General features: G+C 44.0%; 1 protein-coding gene and 1 pseudogene across 2 annotated transcripts in view; one reads left to right on the top strand and one right to left on the bottom strand.

Moving 5' to 3' along the window:
- LOC148036537 (putative cyclic nucleotide-gated ion channel 20, chloroplastic) overlaps positions 1 to 25,366 on the bottom strand; it is a 176,317-nt gene that overhangs the window by 26,589 nt on the left and 124,362 nt on the right. The window lies entirely within an intron of this gene.
- Positions 11,736 to 15,274, top strand: LOC148036538 (small ribosomal subunit protein eS19z pseudogene; annotated as a pseudogene).

The following is a 25,366-nucleotide window of genomic DNA, read 5'->3' as shown; positions in this document are numbered from 1 at the left end:
GATGTGCACATTCTCCTTTTGATTGTGTTTTTCCATCTCCTTTTTTATATTCTTCTTCACTACGTCTACCCACCCTTGTTGCATGGCTTGAAGCTTAATGTCCATTTCCTTGGAGATTTCCTCCTTTATGGCGATGATCGTGTCCTCTTGGATCTCCCCTTCCTCTGGTCCAATACCTTTCATTGCCATGATCTCCTCTTTACCCTGGGTGACGACCGCATCCCAAGGGTTGGCGTCAATACCACCATCCCACAGTGGAATATATTGAGCAATATCCTCAATCTACGGGACTTCCTCAATCGGGACAATCAATTCACCTTATCCTAATCATTCTTTCAAACAACTAAAGTGGAACACAAGGTGAACTCGGATTTTCAAAGGTAAATCGAGCTCACAGAATACGTTGTTGATCCCCTTGGTAATTTGGAAAGGACCACAAATCCTCAAAGACAACTTATAACACTTCTCAGAAGTCATCGAATTAGAGTCCTTCAGGATTTTAAGGTAAAACCACATGCCCTCTTGGAGCTCTTGAGAAGTACGATGTTGGTTAGCATAAAATGTGGCATGATCATGGGCCGTTTTAATGCTTTCTCTAGCAATCATCAACATTTCCTGCATGTCGTGCAAAAGTTGACTATGGACTGCATTTTCACCCCCTTGAGCTCTACAACAATCAATGGTTTCGGCTCATAACCGTACATAAGCATAAAAGGCTTATAATTGTTAGCCAAATGCCTAGCACTATTATAAGCAAGCTCAATATAAGGAAGATAACACTCCCAATCAAATTGCCTACAAAGACACGCGCATATAAGATATTCTCCGCCATTCGATTTATGCTTTTGGTCTATCCATCAGTTCCAAGATGTTTCATGGATGCCATGGACAAACAAGTTTCCAAGTTTTGAAAAATTATTTATCAGAAATGGCCATTAAATTTTGGATCCCAATCACTGACTATTTCGTGACGTAAACCATAAAGTCTATAAAGATATTCCACAAAAAGCCCAGCCAACTCATGGCTTTTCACATTCATCTTTGTAAAAATGCATTGAGTCATTTTCATCAGTCGCTCAACTACAACCCAAATTGCATCATGATCTGATTCGGACACGACAATCCTACTAAATCTATAGAAATGCTACTCCACTTTCTGTGAAGAATTTATAAAGCATATAACATCCCCGCCTATTTGTATTATTCGGATTTATTAAGTTGACACTGTGGAGACTCAAATACAATAGGTCGTCTGTTCTAATAAAGAACAGCAGCTAAAGCATAATCACTCGCATTTGTATGACCCTCAAAAGGCTTATTCAAATAGATAATCTACAATATCAATACAGTGATAACCAGTCGTTTCAATATTTGAAAACATTGATCAAGCTCACTAGTCCAAACAACCAATGGACTAATGTGTTTTTTCCTACTTTGGATACCCTTAAGTAAACATATTAAGGATTCAGTAATATGAGCATAGTCCTTTATGAACTTCTGAAAAAATCTAACAAAACCTAAGAAATATTTTACTCGCCTTATGGTTCCTAGAATAGACCAATCAAGTACTACTCAAACTGTCAAAGGGACATGAAATTTTCAAATACTCTAATCTTGCCGATAACATTTGATTAAGATATTAATCAAATGTGCAAGGTTGTTTTGCACATGTGATGCACATGCAAGTTATTTCATGGTGACAAGCCAAGGACCCCAAGGATGCAATGGGTGTCAAAGGCAAAAGTTGTAAGAAGTTATACCTAACAGGTACTAGGTGGTACTCGATGTCAAATTTGAGCCTAGACCAATTTATTGGCCACTAATATCAGTGGTAGGTATTAATTAATCAATTAATACTAGTCTAGGGTGTTGGGTTTTCACTCACCCCTACGCTCATAGAGGAGTGTCGGTGATCAGTAGGACATTGGGAGACTTTTTACTCTCAGTACGAGAGGTTTTTTCCCCCAGACTTATTGTCTTCTTTCATATGTACTTATGTCCCACACTTACGGGCACTTATCATGTTCGGGTGTGAACACCCCCTACAACCCTAAGGTTTAAGGGTTGTACTTTGTACTTTCAATTACACTCTTTCAGTCTATTGCATTGGGTGTCGTGCTTCACTCTCACACTGTCTACTGCACTCTGAGCTGAGTTTCGATCCTCTCTCCATCTCATAGTTGGTATCAGAGCTGAGTTTAGCTTAGCTCAGCTCAGCTCAGTTCAACTCTGTTCAGCCTTCAGGAGTGCCCGCGAGCTCCAGAGGTCTGCAGCTCCACCCGCTCTGCTCTCAGTACCTGCAAAGTGCCACCATGTGGTGCTCTTTCTGGAGCCTCCTAGCCTAGCGCCAGCAATCCTACCCACTCTGCCCGCCTAGACTACCTGCGCCACTAGTCAGCTTGGGAGCCCGCCCACCAACCTGCCCGTATATGCAATGGTCCTGCGCCACCTATCCGCCTGACTATCTTGCGCCCTTGCCAATCTCCTGCGTCGCTCCAACTACCTGCACCCGCTCGCCTGTCTTCCAGTGCCCTTGTGGCATTGCACTGCTCCAGCACCAACACCCCATCTTGGTCTACCATGCCCTCAGTGCCCCCCTGCGACCTGGAAGCTGCCATTTGTGCCCACTGACGATGCATCAGCTCGACACGCCTACCACCAACAGTTGTGACGACTCTCAACTGTCAAGTTCACGGTAAAAATACATTTTTTTAATCAATTTTTTATTTCAAATATTATTCGCAGGAAAGCATTGTGCCTGGGCAGCACATCTCTGCACTTGCAAGTGTCTAGGACACATTTCACGCAGAGATTTTGTGAAATTTTGGGGCTTTTAAGGTTTTTAAAGACATTGGCACATGTACTGCAATCTCAGTCAGTGATAGACTGTTTTGGACAATTTTTGGGCAAGAAATTTTGGGATTTTGACTCAAACATTATTGCTGAACACTGAATGCACCTTGGACTGTGTGCATTACAAACAATTTTGACAAAGTGTACCTGAGTATACTAATTGCAGCAAGCTATTTGCAGTAATTTTTGGAAATTTTGAGATTTCTAGGTTGGTCCAGCTTGGACATTGCTCTTTTGCTTCTTTTGGCATTGATTATCATGGTAAATCAAGGAGGTGATGTCTTTACCTATGTATCCAAGGAGGACAGATTGGATGGTAACAACTACTCACTTTGGTCCTTCATGATGAAGAATGTGCTTGTGGCGAAAAATCTTTGGGATTATGTCAGTGGAGAAGAAGTTAGACCTAGAGTTGTGGCTCCAACTACTCCTCCAAGAGGACGTGGACAACGGGCACCTCAGCCTGTTCAGCTTGCTCCACTTCAGCCACTTCTCCAAAGATTAGCAGCTCAAAAAGCATGGGATACACGGGATGCACAAGCTTTGTCGCTGATTGCATTGGCAATTCAGCGGTCCATCATCCCTCACATTCATTCCGCAGCTTCTTCACGAGAAGCTTGGCTAACTTTGGAGTAGATGTTTACAAGTAAGAATGAGACTCGCATCTCTTTCTTAAAGAGAGAGCTAGAGACATTCAAGATGGATGAGGGTGATTCTATGCACGATCACTTGAACAAAATTCAAGACTTGCGTGAGCAACTTATGAACGTTGATGAGTACTATTCAAATGCAGAGCTGATATCTACTACATTGAATTCATTACCTTCTTCGTACTTGGCTTTCCACACTACCCTAAACCTCCAATGAGGATGCTCCACAGCCTATTTCCTTTCTTCAGTTAGTCAATTTGCTTCTAGAGAAGGAGCAAACAAAAAAAAATAGTGGTGTGAATGTCATAGCCTCTGAGCACGCTTTTATGGCTAGACAGAAGGGCAAAGCCAGCGAAGTAAAGAATGCTCCGCAGAGCTCTGGGACTTAAGGCACCTCACAGGGAAATTTAAAAAAAAATGGGCACACAAGCCAAAAAGAGCAAATGCCATTAATGCAAGAAGCAAGGCCACTACGTCACTCAGTGTAGAAAGCGCATCATCAAGGAGAAGGAGGAGTCAGGAATGTTTGTTTCTGATGCTCCTTCCACTGCTACTGAGTCTACGTCCTTTGTTGCAAATAGGGACTATTGCTTTTACACATGCAGTTCTGACACTTCTTGGGCTGATCGAGCATTTAGCTCTACTGAGGATGCAGGTACTTGGTTTTTTTACAGTGGTGCTTCTAGGCACATCACATCTCGCAGAGATTTATTTGCTTCTGTTGGTGCAGCTCCAGTTGGCAAGTCTGTATAGTGTGCCAACAATGCATCATACCCTGTTGAGGTATTAGGGAGATTGTGCTCATAGCCATTGATGGCTCTATTCTCCGCCTACACGATGCTTTGTTAGTGTCCGGTATAAAGAAGAATCTGCTCTCTATTTCTTCTTTGGCACGTTGTGGATTGCAGGTCACATTTCATGATGACAAATGCATGGTGAGAGACAAAGAACACATGACTTTGGTCTTGACTGGCACTTTATGTCATGGGTTATATGAGTTGGATGCTCTTTTAGTTGATCAGTCAGCGTACTTGGCATCCACTATTACTCCTGCTATGATACAAGCAGAGTTATGGCATGCTCGTATGGGGCATGTGAGCTTTGGTAGCTTGATGCTCTTACAGCATACATAGATACTAGATGCATTACCTCTTTTGGAGAGACCTCCTAAGCACTTGTGCGAAGGACGTATTTTGGAGAAAATGCATCGGTTTTTGTTTCCCCGTGATATTGCTTTCAGAGCCACAGCCAGGTTACAGTTAGTTCATTCAGATATATGTGGGCCTATGCAGACAAAGTCATTGGAAAGATGTTACTATTTTGTAACTTTTATTGATGACCTTACTCAATTTTGTTGGGTTTATTCTTTGGTAAAAAAGTCAAAAGTGTATGATGTATTCTTGGCTTTTGTTGCACTTGTTAAAAACCAATCTGGCTGTAAAATAAAGACTCTCTGTTTTGACCGAGGGGGGGAATATATGTCCGCTATGCTGAATTTTTTTTTGAAGCAGAAGGGCATTGTTGATCAGTTCACTACTGCTTGTACTCCACAGCAGAATGGGCTTGTAGAGAGGAAGAATTGGTCACTCATGGAGATGGCCAAATGTATGCTGAAAGCAAAGAGCTTGCCACAGTTTTTGGATGGAGGCCGTTATGTGTGCTTGCCATGTTTTGAACAAATGTCCTACCAAAGCATTAAAGAAAATTACACCTTTTGAGGCTTGGAACAATCGAAAATCTTCTATTGGACACTTTCGTACCTTTGGGTATCTCGCATATGCATACATTCCCTAGGTACTCAGGAAAAGGTTGAATAACAAGGCTGTCAAATGCATTGTTATGGGATATAGTAGTGAGAGCAAAGGCTACATACTCTATGATCATGTCTCTAAAAAGGTATTTGTCAGTAGGGATGTACTCTTTGATGAAAAATCAAAATTATCCCTTCCTAGTTTAGACATATCAGACTGCCCGTGATGTATTTGAAGGGCTGCTGCCCATTACATTTTGTGACTCAACTAGAGTTTCAACAAGTGAACTCAATGTTCAGCTAGCTGCTCCATTAGAAAATGCAGAAAATCAGCCATTGGCTGATCTGCATAATCAACAAAGTGTTGAAATTGAAATTCAGCAAGAGCTTATACACAATCAGGAGGCAAGAGAAATGCCTAGATGGTATTTACAGACTATGAAAGATAGTCATTTGGATGCACTCATGGCTGGTCGTACTAGAAGGCAAGCTCGTATGCATTGGGAAGAAAGCCATTGGAATAAAATGGGTCTACAAGCTGAAACGGAATGCAGATGGATCCATTGACAAATATAAGGCAAGGCTTGTAGCTAAAGGCTATGCACAGAAGAAAGGCATTGACTATGAGGAGACATTTTCTCCTACTTCCCGAATGACGACCATCAGGTCTATGGTTGCTTTGGCTGCCCATTATGGATGGATTGTGCATCTGTTGGATATCAAAACTGCATTTTTACATGGGGAACTTCATGAGGAAGTATATGTACAACAGCCCATTTGTTTTGCAATTGAGGGATCCGAACACTTGGTTTGCAAGCTGAAAAAGGCTTTATATAGTTTAAAACAAGCTCCTAGAGCTTGGTATACAAAGATAGATGTCCTTTTGCTCAGCCAAGGGTTTATAAACAACTCATCTAAGTCTACCCTTAACGTATGTAAAGAGGGGGGATCCATGCTGATCATTTGTCTATATGTTGATGATCTTTTGCTTACAAGGACACATGCCAATTAGATTTCGACATTCAAACAAAATTTGCAGCAAACTTTTGAAATGTCAGACTTGGGGTCTTTGCATTATTACTTGGGCATTTAGTTCATACATGATGCTAGAGGTATTGGTTTATCACAGTCAATATACATTGGTAAGATGTTTGGCTTACAGGATTGCAAGCAAGTCTGTACACCAATGGAACCTGGACTAAAGCTATCATTACATGATGGCAATGATTTGTTTGATATACACACATATGCTCCAGCAACTGGATGTCTTATTTACCTATGCAGCACTAGGCGGGACATACAGTTTGCAGTTTCAGCCCTAAGCAGATATATGCATCAGCCACGCATGTCACATTGGCAAGCTGTTAAGCGTGTCTTTCGTTACTTGTAGGGTACTAGACCTCTTGAATTACTTAATGACAAGGAGGGACCACTACAATTACATGCTGACAGTGATTCTGATTGGGCTAGTGATTATGATTCATGTCACTCCACTAGTGGTAATTGTTTCTTTCTTGGCTCATCTTGTATATCTTGGCTTAGCAAGAAACAATCCATTGTTGCCACATTCTCATGTGAAGCTGAATACAAGGCAACTTTTACTACCACAGTTGAATGCATATGGATTAGATGCTTGTTAGCTGATCTGGATGTATCTGTTACGAAGCCTACTCCTTTACTGACACTCAGAGTGGCATTGCAGTAGCACGTAACCTAGTGTTTCATACATGGACGAAACACATTGAGATACATTATCACTTTGTCAAAAAGAGGCTATATTATCCTACCACCAATAATGTGGCAGACATCTTCAACAAAGCTCTTCCTCGTGAAAAATTTGAAGCATTTCGCAATGCTTTAAATTTAATCTCCTTTGGTGGAGGATGATCCTTGTACTTTTAATCACTCTTCACTCCAAGGGGGTTTGTTGGGTTTTCACTCATGCCTATGCTCATAGAGGAGTGTCAATGATCAGTAGGACACTCGGGCACTTTTTACTCTCAATACGAGAGGTTTTTTCCCCAAACTTACTGTCTTCTTTCGTATGTGCTTATGTCACACACTTACGGGCACCTATTGTGTTCGGGTGTGAACACCCCTTACAACCCTAAGGTTTAAGAGTTGTACTTTGTACTTTCAGATTACACTCTTTCAGTCTATTGCATTGGGTGTCGTGCTTCACTCTCACACTGTCTACTGCACTCTGAGCTGAGCTCTGATCCTCTCTCCATCTTACATAAGGGTCAGTAACAAATCAAGGATACTTAGAAAACAAATTGGCCAAGCCAATTTAATTGTTGGCTAGTGGGATTACCTATGCATGTGTTTGGGTTTGGGACGGACAGGCATCCTCCATGTGTTGAGCTTCAGTAGGAACACGAGTATCAAAAGAAGAGATTTTGTGAGAAGTCATGGTGTCAATAAGAGAAAGCAGCATAGAGAACAAAAAAAGTTTGGAGAGAGAAAGAAATGTGACAATTTAGAGGCTAAGGCGTACGAGAGAGGAGAGTAGACTATAACAAAGGCAATCTGCATTCAATGCAAAATTGACCCCCTTTCTTTTTGTTTTTTCTTAAATCCCAAGCACAGGGATAGCTTTCTTATGTCCAAGGTTTAGAGAAGGCACCTTAGACCAAGTGGAGTTAAAAAATCAACACTAACAATTGAAAAGAAGATCCCAACATGAATGTGAAGATGGGAAGGATACGCAGCCCATCGAGGACACACCAACCCATCAACTGTTACACGAGCTCCTCTCAAAGCTACATGCAGGCTCACAAGTCCGTTCAGTAGTTCACGAACACACACACACACACGCACGCACGCACGCACACACACACACTCTCTCTCTCTCTCTCTCTCTCTCTCTCTCTCTCTCTCTCTCTCTCTCTCTCTCTCTCTCTCTCTCTCTCTCTCTCTCTCTCCACCGAAGACTCACCACCAGGCATATCAGTGAAGCAATGAAGCAGCTAGGGACCGCATCATAGCTGAGATCATGTGCAGATCTTGAGATCAGCTACAGCCCATAGTCTCCACCACACTTTTGTACATGGTTCTATCAGATCTGGTTTTCCTTTCCTTTCCTTTTCTTTTCTATCAATGGAACAATCCTACACATGGTTCAACCCTAGTATAGTCCCATCGTATAGTTATTTTCAGTGTTGTTTCATAGGCCACCCACTTATTTGTAATGTTATCTTTACCTTAGTGATGAGATGACATTAGACATGGATGTACTCTGGATTTTGTCTCATAGGCCACAATGGCCTTATGTAGACGTTAATATCTCTCTCTCTCTCTCTCTCTCTCTCTCTCTCTCTCTCTCTCTCTCTCTCTCTCTCCACACGATGGCAGACTGTCAATCAATCTTTCTCTTCCAGACACTAACATCAATTTGACAATAAAGTTTGTCCCAACATTAAACACTATGATAGCATTAAAATTAATAGTAGCACTAACATAAACCTTCAATGCTAAAATCAAGTAATGTTTAATGCTACATTAATATTAAAATCGATGATAACATTGGCATTAAATATTACATCAACAAAAATCATTAATGCTTCCCTAGGCTACAAGAGTTCAATTTCCAATGATGGCCTATCATAGCCCTAGAGTGGCGGTTCCCTGGGCTCCAATCATCAGAATCACAGAAAAATCTTACGCATAAGCATCACCCCAACACAAGACCTAAGCACAAGTACCAGACAAGAAACATATCTTATCATTGTATCCACCACTCACAGCACATGGCCCCTATGTATACCCCTTCCGCTAGTAGTGTCTCATACCGCCCTAACCGAGATAAAGGCATACCTATCAGGCCTGAACATTAACCATCACGATTCCCTTAGCAAAAGTGATTTTTGGTACATCAAAGCATTCTGTGTCACAACCACATCCCAAGGGTTGGCGTCCCATACCACCAGTCCACACTTATCCTAGTGTATGAATGGATCAGCAATTGGGCCAAAAGTCCAAGAGTGGTGATCACATAATGAACGTGCACAATAGGGCCATGAGTCTGAACGGGAAATTTGTCGTATGATGGTGCACGTACAAGGTGCAAGGGGGATCCTCCATATAGTATGCTCGCTTTGCAATCAATCCGTACACCTCGGGATCCTCCATACAGTATGCTCGCTTTGCAATCAATCCGTACACCTCCGAACTCCTTGACATTATTGGTTAGATTGGGGAAGAGGAGAGGTTCAAGAAGTTTGGAGATCACGGAGAAGTTTGGGGGAAGAGGAGACGTCCGAAAAGCCTAGAGACAAAGACAGAGGAGTTTATGCAAGAGGAGAAGTCTAAAACGGAGATCATAGTAGCCAGAAACATCAGAAACGTTTAGAAACGAAACGTCAAAAACGTGTTTCGTAAGTTTCTTTCAAGAGGGGGTAAAATAAGAAACGCCGGTTTTTTTATATAGGGATTTTTAATAGTTTTGACAGGGGAAAGAGGTTCTAAACCTCTATGGAACCCTCTCTTAAACAAAGAATGGCTAATTGAGCTTGAGTGTGATAATAGAGTCAATTGAGAATAATACATTATACGTTACATATCCATGATCCATTATTGACTTGTCACTTATGTCAAAGTTAGTCTTTGGACAAGCTATACTGTGGTTTAGAACTCAAACATTATGATTCATACATATCATACAAAGAAAATTGAAATTAACATGTAAATAGCCTATCTATAATATGGACTGAGTCAAGTTGCAACATCATGATTCTCATTTCAAAAAAAAACTGACAAAATGTCCAAATCATGGGCTTTTTTAACTTTGTTTATTTTTTGGTGAGTTGGAACCCAAAACATGGTTTTTTTGACAAAAACTAATGGGCAATGTTAAACATGATGATGACGATGTGTAATGACTCGTGAGGGCTCAAGATTTTGAATGAGACACTGATTTTTTGTGATTTTGTTTAGTTATTGGACTTTGCCAATCTAGTATTTTTTGTTGTCTTGAGGTTTGAATATTATACGGCTTTAGTCTCATTTATGAGTTATTTATGATATATTGCAATTCATTCTCGTTTTTTACTCTCATAAACTTTTCATACTTTAAGAAATGTTTCGTAAGTTTCAAATTCAAAGAAATGTGTTTCTTAGCTGCTATGGCGGAGATAGAGAAGTTTGGAGACAGAGATAGAGCAGTCTAGAGGAGAGGAGAAGTCTACAAGCAAAGGACAAGTCTAAGGGCGGAGATAGGGAATTCTGGGGAAGAGAAAATTTAGAGGCAAAGAAGTCTAGTGGCAGAGAAGTCTAGAGGCAGTGAAGGAGAAGAGAAGTGAAGTGTAGGGAGAACGGAAGAAAAGAGAATTCTAAAGACAAGAATAAGAAAATAAAGATAGTGACACTAAGAGACAGAAGTACACAGATTTGCAAGAGCACACTTCTATTAGCATAAAACAATTGCTCAATACACTCGCTGGATCCCCCCCTCTTTTTACAACTAAAGAGAGGGAAAGGTAAAAGATCTTCATGCAATATCAATATCTAGAGACCGAGTGGTGAAGGAGGTTTTCTCCAGATTGTTGCCAAAAATTCTCTAGGTCGGAGCTTGCGGTCGTGAGCAAAAAGTTAGGAGGAAAAAATCCCTAGCAAGAGCAGTTGTTTAGATAGGTCCACAAGGCTAGTACGCCAAGGTCCAAGAAGTCTCCAGAGAAAGTTTGGACAAAAGTCCAAAACGCTCTGTAAAAAAAATCATAAGTCACTTAAGTAAAAAGTAACCTACTAAACTACCTCGTACATGATACAAATTGTTCCTATGCCATAAAGTGAGTACAACTTGAACACTTGCTGCTATATACAAGTGTGAAATAAAACTCAAAGCTTTTTACAAAAGAGCTAGAGTATGGTGCTTCCATGTGATGTGCAAGTCACCCACCGCTAGACGGCATCACTAGATGGCTCACCGTCCTCGATTACAAGTTGCCCACCACTAGATGGCTCACCATCTTAGTGAGCATCAGTAAGTCTATCCTCTATGCTTCAAAAGAAATCATGGACCTACTAAAAAAGAGCTTTGTCTCGATCATTATCAGCCTCTAGGGTACGGATCCGCTACTGTAACTCAGCAATCTCTACATCTTTCTGAAGAAGTGTCTATTAAAGCTCGATCAATCTCTAATCTCAGACGTGTATCTGTTGATGGAAATCAGTGAGCTCGGCCTTCAAGGTATCCATCTCCTGAGAGAGTTATGTCATCCTGATGGCAATGGCAAGGAGGTCTTGGAGAAAATTGTGACTAATGGACTGTGTTGACTCCATGTGCTGAATGAAACTGGATAGAAAGATGGGCCATTCCCTAGAGTAAAGATGCTAACATGAGAGGAGATCCACTAAGAGCTGGTGCTGGGGAGATGGATGTTGACGTTGCTAGAGAGGAGGTTGGATGATCTGCATGGAGTCATACTCTGAAGAATAGTGAAGGTAGTGGTGTCACAGCAAGGGAGCTGAGAGTCGACCGTAAAATGTGTGTTGCAAATGCCTGTAAGTGGGATGGGCCCAATGATGAGGAGATTGATACAGAAGATGGGGAAGGGATATTAGAAGTTATGGGTGAGAAGAGGGTAAAGGAAAAGTAGATGGTGAAGCGGGTGGTGGGGGGGTGAGGGAGGTGGGAGGATAATTATATGTGGAGTAGTGGACATAGTTGTGTTAATTTGGGCCTTGTTTGTGCCTTTGGACTTGCGCGTGTAAGTGAGGACCTTCAAACAATATTCGGCCTTTTTGATTTTAGAAGAAGTCGGGCTAGAGACAAATGGTGGTATGGAAGAGAGGCGTTGAATAAGATAAGTTAAAAAGTGAGCAGAAGAAAAAGTAATTTTTGAGTTGTTTTTTTCATTTTGTTTATCTCATTTGAGTTTGTCTTGGACCATGTGAGGAAAGCTGTCCTCCGGTAGGATTTCACTATTAAAAGATGATAGAAGGCTTCTTGAGTTTGGGTTGCCCTAAAGGGTGTGGGAGGAGAAGGTGTGGGACGAAGATAAAGGTGGCATTGAAAGAAGTGGTAGAGTTTCACAGTGAAAGAGGTGGGATTTTCAAGGAGATTATGTACATACCTATGAATGGTTGGATTGGTAATATTAATGCAGTAAACGTAATTAGCGGCTAATGGTTCCTTGGGGAGGGTGAGAATGGTGGCAATGGTGTTAGAATCAAGCTTCAAACCTTTGGGGAGTTGAAGATGCTTATGTAGGTAAGATTTGCAAAGTTGTTCATCCTCAAGAGGGGGAAGTTTAGAGGTAAGGGTATTAAGCTAGGCGAGTGAAAAAAGAGAAGCATAGCCAAGATGGATGGAGGAAAAAATAGATGGGGGCTGATACACAAACATGGAGGTGGACATCTTCTGTGAAGCGTATGGTTTGCATAGCTACAATAAAGGGGATTTCCTTGGGAGTCTGATGAAGTTGATTGACGAGAAGGTCGATACATCTTGTCGTCAGTGTCACTAGTGATACTCACAGAAGTATCCATTGAGGAGCTATCCTCGTCATCATCTTGATGATATGAAGATCCTGGGACTTCTGAAGTGTGGAGAGGAGTTTGGGAGAGGACACCCAAGAGATTTTTTGTTGGGCCGATGGACAGGGCGGGATGAATATCAAATAAGCACGAGTAGACCAAGAAGAAGGACTGATGATGAGCATGCTCCCAAAACGAACGTGATCAACAGTGGCACAAGTGTGTGGAGAAGCAGTGAAGACCATGTGATTTGTGGGAGAGTTGGGAAGTACTACCAAAAGTGTAGATTGTGGAGATGGAAACGGCCTTGAAGAGATGACAGGCAGTGCCATAGACGACATGGGAGCTGCATTGAGGTCTAGCACCTACTAGCACCTAAGATGGCTCTGCAAATGGTGCAATCGGGCTCATTGACAACTCCATTGCAACTTGGAACAACTTGTTATTGCTCTCCTTTTTCTTTTTTGGTTGTCGTTGTTGCTGCTCCTCCTCCTCATCCTCATCCTTCTCCTCCTCCTACTTCTACTTCTCCTACTCCTTCTTCTTCTTCTTCTTCTTCTTCTTCTTCTTCTTCTTTCCGAGTGGGGCAAGGTGACCTACAAAAATCAAAGCTGGGCGGTGTGGTTCTAGGTGGGGTGTTGCGACAAGTCGGGTCAAGGATAGGGTGGGGAGAGCAAGGGGCCAGGGTGGGGCAGGGTGGGTCAGAAGAGTAAGACGGGGGGCAAATCTAGGAAAAGGGGAGGGCGGGCCAGTTCGCAAGGGCAGGGTAGGGGAAAGGGGAGGGCGAGTGGGTGGTAAGGGCAAGACGGTGGGGTAGGGCGGGGTAAGGTAGGGGGGGAGGGGCAGGGCAAGCGGGTCGGATGGGTAAAGTTCCCCCTTTGCCTTTTTCTTTTCATTCCTTTTTTCCCCACTTCTTTTTTTCCTTTTTTCTTCGGTTTCTTCTCTATTTTTGGGGGGTTTCCTTCCCCTTTTTCCCCGCTTATTCTTCTCCTCTCTTTTTTTTGCTCCTTTTTTCATTTTTTGTTCTTTTTCTCTTTTTTTAAAGATAAATAAAGATACATGCCCATGTATATGTGGGGTGAAGTGATGGGCACACTTGCAAAAGCAAAGAAAGAGAGAGGTATGGTGAGGCAGTTGTTTTGTGCATGAGCAAGAGAGAGAGAGTGTGTGTGTGTTCCCTACCTAATCGGTGTACTTGTGCTCGTGTAGGCCTGGGGCTTGTGTGCCACCCACTTGCTCTTCAGCCTACCTATCATTCGCCTATTCCTGTAGTGTGCAAGGCAGACTATGTGACACACGCACACACACGCACACTGTGTGTGTGTGTGTGTGTGTGTGTGTGTGTGTGTGTGTGTGTGTTTTCTGCACTACATATGATGAGACATTGCTTCATCTCTTTGTCTCTTACCCTGTTGCTCGACAAATTTAGAGTTTTATTTCTTGCATGTGGTCTTTGGCGACTCAGCAACAGATGCCTCCTCGTTCGTGGATTATGGGGAACATGCCCTCTATGTCTTCTTTGCCCTCAAATTATTCCTGTCTTTTCCATTTCCTTAGGAGGACAGCCCTGTGGCATATTTGGCGCCCGTGTAATGCCTTTATTTTTGATTCGGTATTGGGCATCCATGGTCATGTGGCCCATGTTAGTGGTTTAGTGCTATGGCAGATCTCTTCTATGATATCACCTGACCTGGTTCTTCTTGACATTGCTGCGCCCTGGCTGGCTATTGTTCGCTCTACTCCTGCTGTCCTTTCAGTGTGATCTCTTAGCAGTACTCATGTAGAATGGTTGTTCTGATAGCCTAAAGACTTCATTACTGTTGTTTTCCTTTTTGTTTGGTTGGCCTGAAGGCCTGATGTAAATATTTCCATACATTAATATACTCTTATTCACGAGAGAGAGAGAGAGAGAGACTTTGTCAGCGGCGAGGCATACGTGTATTTCAGGCTTAGGCACGCAGGGAGCTCTCCATCTTGCCCTAATTGGTGCGCCGGTAGTTCACGGTGGCGATAGCGACAGCCAAGACAGTGAAGGACGTGTCATCTCACGAGTTCGTCCGCACTTACACTGCGCATCTCAAGCGCTCTGGCAAGATTGAGGTGCCTGCCTGGGTTGACATAGTTAAAACAGCTACCTTTAAGAAACTTGCACCCTATGATCCTGATTGGTACTATGTGCGAGCAGCATCAATGGCTCGTAAGATCTACCTTCTAGGGGGTGTAGGAGTTGGGGCTTACAGAAAGATTTATGGAGGTAGGAAGGGGAATGGAAGCAGACCTTCTCATTTTGGTAAGAGCAGTGGATCAATAGCTAGAGATGTGCTAAAGCAGCTTGAGAAAATCGACATTGTTGAGAAAGACCCAAAAGGGGGACGAAGAATTACTTCTAATGGTCAACGGGACTTGGATCAAGTAGCTGGACGTATTGCTGTACCTGTTGCTTGACTGCTGAATTGACTGGAAGGCTGTCATGCTGCTAGTTAATGGCTTTTCCAGCAAATGGGCCCCTATAGGGATTTTGGGTCAACTTTTTTTTTGGAAGTCTGTGTTGAGGGCTAGTCAAGGAACAAACTACATGAACCTCCAGTTCAGTTGTTGAGAGATTTTGAGTAATCTAAGAGTATATATTCTAAGGCTCTTGTAACATGGTTTGATGAATGCTTAATTGCTTTCATGTTAACTCTTCGAACATTTGTCTGAGTCTTTAAGAAATATCAGGATTGTCTCTTGTTCATGTAGAGAGAGAGAGAGAGAGAGAGAGAGAGAGAGAGAGAGAGAGAGTGTGTGTGTGTGTGTGCAGGGCAGGGTGGGCACAGCAGAGTCAACACAGGACAGTGAGGTCTTCAGCAGGCGCTGTCAAAAACAGGGCAGGGCAGACAGTTAGGTTGTCAGTAGGCTGTCACAGACAAGGACAGATAGGGCAACATGCTGTCACAGACAAGACAGGTTATCAGCAGGCGCTATCACATACAGGGTAGGGCATGGGACAGTTAGGTTTCCAGCAGGGCGCTGTCACAGATAGGGCAGGGAAGGGTAGACGCTGCAGTTGCAACTTTGCAGCAAGACAGAGATAGACAAAGATCAGGCCTAGAGGCCAGCACAAACCTACCCTACCTCTGCTCACAGGGCTGAGCATATCAGGAGTCTGACAGAGATAGAGAAACAGAGAGAGGAAGGGGAACCGCCAATATGGCTGGGCCTGATATTGTGCTTGTGGACCGACCAAAGGTTGCAGTAGCCTTGGATTGTGTGGCTAACGATGAAGAGGAGATGGTTCCATGTATGGAAGAAATGGTACCCTATACGGATAATCAGCCAGTAGGCAAATGTCCTTAACATGCTTCCGATGAACCTATGGGCTTTGTGGAGGCTTCTACTCTAGTGCATACTCTTGTCCGCTCTTATGCATGAGTGGCCAACATCTCTGAGGACTCCCAAGGGTGGGCGCAGCAGAGTCAACACAGGACAGTGAGGTCTTCAGCAGGCGCTGTCAAAAACAGGGCAGGGCAGACAGTTAGGTTGTCAGTAGGCTGTCACAGACAAGGACAGATAGGGCAATGTGCTGTCACAGACAGGACAGGTTGTCAGCAGGCGCTGTCACATGCAGGATAGGGCATGGGACAGTTAGGTTTCTAGCAGGGCACTGTCACAGATAGGGCAGGGAAGGGTAGATGCTGCAGTTGCAACTTTGCAGCAAGACAGAGATAGACAAAGATCAGGCCTAGAGGCCAGCACAAACCTAACCTACCTCTGCTCGCAGGGCTGAGCATATCAGGAGTCTGACAGAGATAGAGAAACAGAGAGAGGAAGGGGAACCGCCAATATGGCTGGGCCTGATACTGTGCTTGTGGACCGACCAAAGGTTGCAGTAGCTTTGGATTGTCTGGCTAACGATGAGGAGGAGATGGTTCCACGTATGCAAGAAATGGTACCCTATACGGATAATCAGCCAGTAGGCAAATGTCCTTAACATGCTTCCGATGAACCTATGGGCTTTGTGGAGGCTTCTACTCTAGTGCATACTCTTGTCCGCTCTTATGCACGAGTGGCCAACATCTCTGAGGACTCCCAAGGGTTGGATTGGGAGCAATTGCTTGAATTTGAGAACACTTTGTTGGATGATTATGCTCACCAAAATCTTTCCAGTGCCACAAGCAAAGTTGACAAAGATGTAAATACGCTCACTTTTTTTAAAAATTTATGAAAAGGGTGTCATACTGTTTTTCATGGGTAGAATCCCCATGCTTGCCCGGATCCATCAACGGCTCGCATCTTTGATGCAAGCTGACTCTGTGGATAAAATTTTCATAGGCCCTAGGGGCTTTTATGAGGTGCTCTTGCATTCTCCTCATATGCAGGATGCTTTATTGGCTAAGCTACCTTTGTTTTTCGACTGCCGCTTGGTATGTTGGGTATCTCACACGCCTTACTTACGCCTACGCTCATATGGGAGTGTGCGGGTGATCACTAGGACACTGGGGCACTTTTTACTCTCGGTAGGAGAGGTTTTTTCCCCCAGATTATGTGTACTATTTTGTATGTGCTTGTGGTGCACACTTACGGGCACTTACTGTGTTCGGGTGTGAACAACCCCTTATAACCCTAAGGTATAAGGGTTATCATTTGTACTTTCAGCTAACACTCTATTCAGTACTATTGCATTGGGTGTCGTGCTCAACTCTGTCTCTCACTCTCACACTGTCTACTGCATTTCAGCTGCACCTCGATCCTCTCCCATCTGACATTTGGTATCAGAGCTCAGCTCAGAGCAGTCTTCAGTCTGCAGTCTGCAGCCCCCGCCAGTTCTGCCCCAGCCGCCTGTTCCTGCCCAGTCCTGCCTGCGCCTGTCAGTCCGTCAGCGCGCAGCACCAGACGACTCCTCTGCCCAGCGTGCAGCTCCAACAATCAGCGCGCCACCTGTACCTGCGTGCAGCCACCTCTGCCCAGCGCGCCACCTGTACCTGCGTGCTGCTACCTCTGCCCAGCGAGTCCTCTGCCCTGTGTCTGCCCAAGTGCCCCTTCGCCTGTCAGTCTGCCTGCGCAGCCTCCCTGCGCTGAGCTAGCCTGTGCCGTCAGCTCCAGCTGCCAGCGCGACACCTGTCTCCACCACCCAGTCCTGGGTACCGCCTCCTCTGCCCAGCGCGCGCCCAGTCCTGCCTGCGCGTGTCACTGGACCTGCACGCCTGTACCTGTGCGTCAGTCCGACTGTACCCAGCAGTCATTATCTCGGGAATCGTGCCCGTCGTCAACACGCAGAGGTAACATTCTGCACTTTTCTTTTAGACAGGAGTTCGTGCAACAGGTTCAGGTTCAGCATTGGGAAACGTGCTGAACAGCAGGTTCAGTTTTCAGCATTGGGAAACGTGCTGTGTCTGTCTGTGACACATTGAATGCACATTTTGGGGCTTTTGTAACAGACATTTGTGACAGAAATTTTGGGCAGAAAATTTTGGGGCTTTTGATGTTTTAGTGCTGCTGAGCACTAATTGCACCTTGGGAAGCGTGCATCAGTGACAGTTTTTTTTGACAGAGTACCCTTTGCACATTAATTGCAGACTTGTGTTTGCTGCAATTTCTGGAAATTTGCAGATTTCCAGCCCGTACTGCATTGACATTGCTCTATTGCCTTTTGGGAAATAATGGCAAATCAGGGAGGAGATGTATTCACCTATGTGTCCAAGGAAGACCGATTGGATGGGAACAATTATTCCCTTTGGTCTTTCATGATGAAGAATGTATTAGTGGCCAAAAATTTGTGGGATTATGTCAGTGGAGAGGAAGCACGACCGGGAGTTGTGGCTCCCGCTACTCCTCCTCCAGGAGGACGTGCAAGAGGGCAACCTCAGCCCCCTCCACCTCAGCCCGCTCAGCCACTTCCACCAAGAACTGCAGCTCAGAAAGCTTGGGATACACGGGATGCACAGGCTATGTCGCTGATTGCATTGGCAGTTCAGCGTTCTATCATTCCTCATATTCGTTCAGCAGCTTCTTCACAAGAAGCTCGGTTGACATTGGAGCAGATGTTTGCAGGAAAGAATGAGACTCGCATCTCTTTCTTGAAGAAAGAGCTAGAGACTCTAAAGATGAATGAGGGTGATTCTATGCAGGATCATCTCAACAAAATTCAGGACTTGCGGGAGCAACTCATGAATGTGGATGAGTACTACTCAGATGCGCAGCTGATTTCTACGACATTGAATTCACTGCCTCCCTCTTACTTGGCTTTTCATACTGCCTTGAACCTCACTATGAGGATTTCGAAAGAGCCCATCACTTTCATTCAGCTTGTCAGTTTGCTTCTAGAGGAGGAGCAAACTAGACGGAACAGTGGTGTGGATGGTATAGCCTCTGAGCAGGCTTTTATGTCAAGGCAGAAGGGTAAAAACAGCCAAGGGAAAAATGCTTCGCAGAGTTCTGGTAATAGTAACACTTCACAGACAAGTCAGAAACAGGGGGGCACGCAAGCCAAGAAAGGAAAATGCCATTACTGCAAGAAGCCTGGTCACTACATCACTGAGTGCAGGAAGCGCATCGCCAAAGAGAAGAAGAAGGAGTCAGGGATGTCTGTTTCTGCAGCTCCTTCCACTGCTAGTGAGTCCGCGTCCTTTGTTGCAGACAGGGACTATTGTTTTTACACTTGCAGTTATGATGTCTCTTGGGCTGATAGAGCATTTAGCTCTACAGAGGATGCTGACACTTGGTTCTTTGATAGTGGTGGCTCACGGCATATCACATCTCGTAGAGATTTGTTTGCTTCTCTTGGTGCACCTCCCGTTGGGAAGTCTGTTCAGTGTGCTAATAATGCATCATACCCTGTTCGTGGTATTGGGGAGATTCAGCTTACAGCCATTGATGGCTCTATTCTCCGCCTACAGGATGCTTTGTATGTGCCTGGCATTAAGAAGAATCTGCTTTCCATTTCTTCTATGGCACGTTGTGGTTTGCAGGTCACCTTTGATGATGACCGTTGCATGGTCCGTGACAAGGAACACATGACATTGGTCTTGACAGGTTCTCTGTGTCATGGGTTATATGAGTTGGATGCTCTTTCGGTAGATCAGTCTGCATATTTGACATCCACTCTTACTCCTGCTATGTTAGAGGCAGAGTTATGGCATGCTCGTTTGGGGCATGTAAACTATGGCAGCTTGATGCTATTACAGCGTACTCAGATGTTGGATGGATTACCTCTCTTGGAGAGACCTCCTGAGAATTTATGCGAGGGTTGTATTTTGGGAAAAATGCATCGTTTCTCTTTTCCCCGTGATGTTGCTTTTAGAGCAACAGCCAGATTGCAGCTTGTGCATTCGGATGTTTGTGGGCCCATGCAGACACAGTCATTGGGTGGTTGTTACTATTTTGTAACATTTATTGATGACTTTACACGTTTGTGCTGGGTCTACTGCTTGAAAAAGAAGTCAGAAGTGTATGATGCATTTTTGGCTTTCAGTGCACTTGTGGAAACTCAGTCTGGTTGCAAGATTAAGACTCTCCGTTCGGACCGAGGGGGGGAATACATGTCCTCTATGCTGAATTCTTATTTGCAGCAGAAGGGCATTATCCATCAGTACACTACTGCATATACTCCACAGCAGAATGGGGTAGCAGAGAGGAAAAATCGGTCACTCATGGAGATGGCCAGATGTATGCTGAAGGCAAAGAGTTTGCCTCATAGTTTTTGGATGGAAGCCGTCATGTGCGCTTGCCACATTTTGAACAGATGCCCTACCAAGGCCTTGAAAACCGTCACACCTTTTGAGGCTTGGCACAGCCGCAAACCTTCTGTTGGCCACTTCCGTACTTTTGGGTGTCTTGCATATGCCCATATTCCACAGGTACTTCGAAAGAAGTTGGACAACAAGGCTGTAAAATGCATCTTTATGGGATATAGCAGCGAAAGCAAAGGCTACAGACTCTATGATCCCGTGACCAAGAAGGTTTTTGTCAGCAGGGATGTTGTATTTGATGAAAAATCAGAATTATCCTTGGCTGGTTTTGATACATATCAGGCTGCCCGTGATGTCTTTGAAGGGCTGCTGCCCATCACATTTGGTGATTCAGCTGGTACTTCAGCAAATGAACCTAATGTTCAGCCAGCTGCTCCTATGGAACATGCAGTAAATCAGCACATTGCTGAAACTGAAATTCAGCAGGAACTTGTACACAGTCAGGAAGCAAGACAGGTGCCTAGATGGTACACGCAGACTATGAGAGATAGTCATTTGGAAACACCCTTGGCTGGTCGTACTCGAAGGCAAACTCGACTGCATGATTCAGCACATTCCATGGAGTTTGTTATGGCAGCATGTACTCATGATAATGAGGAGCCTGAATGTTTTGAGGATGCACGACATAGTGTGCATTGGATGGCAGCCATGCAAGCTGAATTGGATTCTATTCATAAGAATCATACTTGGGATTTGGTGTCTTTGCCAGTTGGCAAGCATGCCATTGGTACGAAATGGGTCTACAAATTGAAAAGGAATGCAGATGGATCCATAGATAAGTACAAGGCACGGCTGGTAGCTAAAGGCTACGCACAGAAAAAGGGCATTGACTATGAGGAGACCTTTGCTCCTACCTCCCGTATGACGACCATTCGGTCTATGATTGCCTTGGCTGCACATTTTGGTTGGAAAGTGCATCAGCTGGATATAAAGACTGCATTCTTACATGGGGAACTTCAGGAAGAAGTGTATGTACAGCAGCCCATTGGTTTTGCAGTTGAAGGCTCAGAAAATTTAGTATGCAAGCTGAAAAAAGCTCTATATGGTTTGAAACAAGCTCCACGAGCTTGGTACGCAAAGATAGATGCTTTCTTGCTTAGTCAGGGGTTTGTAAACAGTCCATCTGAGTCTACCCTTTATGTACATAAAGAGGGGGGATCCATGCTGATTTTGTGTCTATATGTAGATGACCTTTTGCTCACTGGAACACATGCTGATCAGATTTCAGCATTCAAAAATAATTTACAGCAAACTTTTGACATGTCTGACTTGGGTATTTTGCACTATTACTTGGGCATCCAGTTTGTACATGATGCTAGAGGCATTGGATTATGTCAGTCAAGGTACATTGGGCAACTTCTTGAGAAGTTTGGCTTACAGGATTGCAAGCCAGTTTGTACACCCATGGAACCTGGGCTCAAACTGTCATTACATGATGACAGTGATTTGTTTGATATCCATACTTATGCTCCAGCAGTGGGATGTCTCATCTATCTATGCCACACTCGGCCAGACATACAGTTTGCCGTTTCAGTTTTGAGCAGGTACATGCATCAGCCTCGTATGTCGCATTGGCAAGCTGTGAAGCGTGTGTTTCGTTACTTGCAGGGTACTAGAGCTCTTGGATTGCTTTATGCCAAGGGGGGACCACTGCAGTTACATGCTTACAGTGACTCTGATTGGGCTGGTGATTTTGATACTCGTCACTCCACTAGTGGCAATTGTTTCTTTCTTGGCTCATCATGCATTTCTTGGCTTAGCAAGAAACAATCCACTGTTGCCACGTCGTCATGTGAAGCTGAGTACAAGGCAGCCTTCACTACTGCAGTTGAGTGCGTATGGCTTAGACGCTTACTTGCTGATTTGGATGTATCTGTTACGGAGCCTACTCCTTTATATACTGACAGTCAGAGTGCCATTGCAGTGGCACGGAACCCTGTGTTTCATGCTCGCACGAAACACATAGAGATTCACTACCACTTTGTCAGAGAGAGGCTACATGCAGGTGATATCAGCCTTGTCTACTGTCCTACCACCAGCAATGTGGCAGACATCTTCACCAAAGCTCTTCCACGAGACAAATTTGAAGCATTTCGCGATGCTTTGAATTTGACGCCCTTTGGTGGCGGATGATCCTTGTACACTTGATCACTCTTCACTCCAGGGGGGTTTGTTGGGTATCTCACACGCCTTACTTACGCCTACGCTCATATGGGAGTGTGCGGGTGATCACTAGGACACTGGGGCACTTTTTACTCTCGGTAGGAGAGGTTTTTTCCCCCAGATTATGTGTACTATTTTGTATGTGCTTGTGGTGCACACTTACGGGCACTTACTGTGTTCGGGTGTGAACAACCCCTTATAACCCTAAGGTATAAGGGTTATCATTTGTACTTTCAGCTAACACTCTATTCAGTACTATTGCATTGGGTGTCGTGCTCAACTCTGTCTCTCACTCTCACACTGTCTACTGCATTTCAGCTGCACCTCGATCCTCTCCCATCTGACATGGTACACGTGCCCTAGCAACCCTGGCAGATTTCCAATGTCTACTTCAGCATGAATGTCCCATCTGGGTGGAGTTTGAAGCTTTCCCAGCAGTATACTGGCCTTTGTTAAAGGATGCCATGGCTGCTATTGGTGTGGTTTTAGTGCCACCAAGCTTGTGTGCTCCTAATCAGAATAGACTATGTATGCTGTGGGATACCGGCTCTAAGAGGCCTAGCTGGCTGCACATAAATTGCTCCAGTATGCATCCATTACTCTTTTGCCTCAAATGGGGCACCTTTGCAGGCCATTGCTCTTCTTGTGGGCAGTTGGGTCACTTTATGTCAGAGTGTCCGAAGAAAGTAGATACAAATGTTGCTCCTACAAGGGATGCATACATGCTAGTTGAGGAGCCGAAGGACAGTGAAACCCCTCTACAAAGGACCATGGATAAGGGCAAACAACTTCTGCATTCAACTGATCAAACAGCACTTGCTTAGACAGAGGTGCGCTCAAAAAAGACAAAAATCCTTAAGGCCCACCCGTCACGAGCCCAACACTCCAATCTCCCAAACTCTTTGCGTACTTATGTGTGAAGGAAGGCTGCATTCCCTTCTGATAATGCTCCCTCCAATGTTTCTTCCCCTGTTCCAAACAAAGTGGGAGGTGCTATTGTATCTTCTAAACATCCCAAGGATTTTCCCGCGTGCCTTGCCTTTGATCACACAAGCAAGGTCATCACCATGTGGGATCACAAATACCCTCGTTCAGCCCTGATGAATAGATCTAACCCCTCCACTTCAAAGTCTACTTGTCCAGGGCAAGACACTTTTGTGGTTTTGGCAGATTTTTTCGATGATGGAGTTCTTGAGGTATTGGCAGATAAGGTCAAAGCAAGGCGTGGGCAGTCTCCTACATGATTTTCACTTTCATTATGCGGATTCCCACTTGGAATGTTTGCAGGATTTGTTCTCGCAGAAAGTAGCATGACATGTGGCACATTTTGCATGAGAATTCTTCGAATGCGTTGTATGTTGTTGAGCACAAAAGTCATGACAAGGCTGGTCACATTTTGGATTGTCACAGTTTTCGCCTTTTTTATGCAGGAAGCAAAGCAATGCACGACGTCGGATTCCTTATGGTGGTGCATGAGAAACTTCCGCCTGTTCTTATCAAGAATGATATGCATGGATGTTTTATAGTGGTGGAAATTGTTTTTGAAGGAGAGGTTTTATGGCTTGTGGGACTTTATGTGCAAAAAGCTTCACTGCATTGTCAAGCCTTGTAGAATCAACTTCATGATTCTTTGTCTTTCGGTAGACCGGGCTTGCTCATGGGTGAATTTAATATTTGCGTTGACCCTTCCCAGTCTAACTCAAAGCATTCCCTCACTGATATGCCAAAAACCAAGGCTTGGAATGCCCTTGCAATGGATATTCTAAAGCAAGATATTTGGTCATGGCTTTCTCCATCAACTTCAGGGTTTACATTTCACTTGGCTTAATATTCGGCCATGTGGCCTAGATTAGACCATACTTATGCTATGCATGAAGATTCCTTCTTACCAAAAATTTTGCAAATGCAAGCGTAAAAGAGCTATGCCTTATCAGATCATTTCCCTTTGTACCTTGATATGATCAAGAAGCTGATGGATGCTTTCCACGGTCTTTTGGGCAAACTACCCTTGCACTTCAACTCATCATTTCTAAGTCATGCTGTTTTTAAACAATATATGAGCCAGCTCTTGGAAAGGTTTCTATGTGACTTTCCATTGGAAGGCTTGAGCTCCTTTGACAGACTGCTTCTTAATGTCCAGATGGCTGCACGACACTATTCGATTTATAATGCCTCGCTTACAAGGCACCGTTCGCATGCTACAGAGGATATTCCCGGCTTGGTTCATCTACTATTGTTTGATTCTCCCCATGATACATTCTTGGTTTCGTTATTGGCAAAGCTATCCGAACTTATACAAAGCTTTTAGCTGCAATCTTATTAGCAAGCTAACCTCTGGGATTTGACCGATGGCCTTTGCAATAGTTCTTCTTAGTCTCATACATTTTTTCCATATTTGCATCCATCTCCTGCAACAAAAGAATATGGTGAGATTAGAGAATGCACAAGGTCACATGGTTATAGACCTTCAATCCATTGTATGTATGTGTCGGGACTACTTTGCAAATCTTTTGGGTTCTCAACATGCATGCTCTCCTCGGGTTACTCATGCTCGTGCACTCTTTTGTGCCTTGGTCAAAGATCAGGTTCCACATGATATGCAAGCTTCTTTGGATGCTGATACTCATGAGAACAAAGTTATGGATGTTTTATTGCAATTGCCCCATGATAAAAGCCCTAGTTGGGACGGTATAACCAATGAATTCTTCGAAAGTCATGCTTCTCTTTTGGTCAAACTGCTAATAGCA

This window comes from Lygodium microphyllum, chromosome 5, assembly GCF_053477565.2.
Source record: "Lygodium microphyllum isolate KBCC chromosome 5, Lygodium_microphyllum_v1.1.10, whole genome shotgun sequence".
Lineage (NCBI taxonomy): Eukaryota > Viridiplantae > Streptophyta > Polypodiopsida > Schizaeales > Lygodiaceae > Lygodium > Lygodium microphyllum.
This window is presented reverse-complemented; position numbering and strand designations above follow the sequence as displayed.